We start from the raw sequence: 2,444 nt of genomic DNA on the forward strand, positions 1-2,444 counted from the left end.
GTGTCGGTACAGAAAGGAGAACTATTCCGCCATTAAAGAAGAATAAGATCCTGCTGTTTGCAGCAACATGGATGGAACTGCAGGACATTATGTTAGGTGAAATAAGCCAGGCACAGAAAGGCAAACTGCACATTCTCACACATTCATGGGAGCTAAAAATTAAAACAATTGAACTGATGGAGATAGAGTAGAATGATGGTTGCCAGAGGCTGGGAAAGGTGGAGTTGAGTGAAAGGGGATGGCTAATGGGTACAAAAATATGGCTAATGGGTACAACAAGTAAGATTTTGTTTTTGATAGTACAACAAGGTGATTACCGTCAGTAATAATTTGTTGTACTTTCTTTTTTTTTTTTTTTTGAGACTGAGTCTCACTCTGTGGCCCAAGCTGGAGTGGAGTGGCACAAACTTGGCTCACTGCAAACTCCACCTACCAGGCTCAAGCAATTCTTCCGCTTCAGCCTTCTGATTAGCTGGGATTACAGATGTATGCCACCATGCCTGGCTAATTTTTTTTTGTATTTTTGTAGAGACGGGGTTTCACCATGTTGCCCAGGGTGGTTTCGAACTCCTCAGCTCAGGCAATCTGTCTACCTCGGTCTCCTAAAGTGCTAGGATTACAGTCATGAGCACTGTGCCCAGGCTGTGGTACATTTTAGCATAACAGAGGGAATATAATTGAAATGTTTGTAACACAAAGAAATGGTGAGTGCTTGAGGTGATGGTTACCCCATTTACCCTGATGTGATTATTATTAGTGACTATACACTGTATGTCTATCTACATTGTATGTCTTTGATTACACCTTGTATGTCTGTATCGAAATATCTCACATACCCCATAAATATATACACCTACTATGTAGCCACAAAGATTTTTTAAAATAAAAATAATTGCATAGAGTCCTCAAACCCCAATCTCCAGTACTTTTATTGCCTTGCTCCAACCCAGGACCACAATTCAAAGCCTCAAGTCTATCAGAATTTCTCCCTCCTGTCGGCCTCCTCTTCATTTGACCTTATAAAATTCTAGAAGCTTCTGTAGTTAATATATAAGCCAAAAAGGAACTCCCAAGCTTGTCTGTGGAGTCTCACCCAAAGTTGCACCCCAACTGCCTAGCTGTTTCCCGTCTACCCACCTCCTCCTTTTCCATCCCTTCCGCACTAACCCATCTCACCACCTGGACAGACTTGAGAAAGCCCCGTGGTTTATTTGCAAAGTGCTCCTCCAGAAAGGGCAGAGGCCAGCACCCAGGAGAGAGGCAGCCCTGGGAGGTAGGATGGCCCCAGATCCAGAGTAGTAAGAGGTCACTAGGGACAATGAGGAGTGAGGAGGCTGAGGGCTCTGTGGTCCTCATTCCACCCACCTTCCATTCTACTGTCGCTCTTAAAAGACAAGTTGCTCTGTTTGTTGCCCTATTTCTGTGTTGGTGACAGAAGATGTGCCATGCATTTGCACTGGCAGAGTTCCTGCTAACTCTTCAGAGGCTACAAGGAGCCCAAAGCTGGCAGGTGCTGCACAGGCCAACAGGTTAGCATCTCAGCGCTGAGTCCCAGAGCCAGCTTCCCATTGACCACAGGCTGGCTGATGTATCCTGGTGATAAAGATATTAAACTTGCAACCCCTCCTTCAGGGAAGGGTGGTGGTCCTACTGGTGGAATGTGTGGGGGCTGGATTTATTTATTTATTTATTTTTATTTTTTAGATGGATTCTTGCTTTGTCGCCCAGCCTGGAGTGCAGTGGCGGGATCTGGGCTCACTACAACCTCTGCTTCCTGCATTCAAGTGATTCTCCTGTCTGAGCCTCCCGAGTAGCTGGAACTACAGGTTCGTGCCACCATGCCTGGCTCATTTTGTTGTTGTTGTTGTTGAGACAGGGTTTCGGTATATTGGTCAGGCTGGTCTTGAACCCCTGACTTGAGGTGATCCACCTGTCTCAGCCTCCCAAAGTGCTGTGATTATAGGCATGAGCCACCAAGTCCAGCCTGGAGGCTGAATTTAGACTGGTTCCATTGCAAGAATAGCGCTAAGCTTTACCAAAAGGTGGTACTGCAGCTCGTGGGAACGAGAGTAACTGGCAGGCAGAATTGGGGGCATCTTGGGCCCTTTGGGGATGAGAATTTATTCTGGGCTTCAGAAGAAAGTGGCATATGGAGGAGACATAGTCTGATGGAGAGGCCTAGCTCCATTTTGGGAGGGCTGTGGGGGTAGGGGATGCTGATTATCCACTCATTCATTCATCCATTCATTCCTCAGCAAATATTTTGAACACCTGTCACAGGCCACACGCTGTGTTGAGAGTATGGTGATGAGTAAGACAATGGTTTGGCCCTGCACAGAGTTGGCATTGAGGTGAGGGAGGTGTTCTCACAAACATTCCTTCCAGAAAAATCCCTAGGGACCTGACAACAAAAGAATCACACACAAAATGGCACAGATCACCTC

The sequence above is a fragment of the Rhinopithecus roxellana genome, chromosome 12, assembly GCF_007565055.1.
Source record: "Rhinopithecus roxellana isolate Shanxi Qingling chromosome 12, ASM756505v1, whole genome shotgun sequence".
NCBI lineage: Eukaryota > Metazoa > Chordata > Mammalia > Primates > Cercopithecidae > Rhinopithecus > Rhinopithecus roxellana.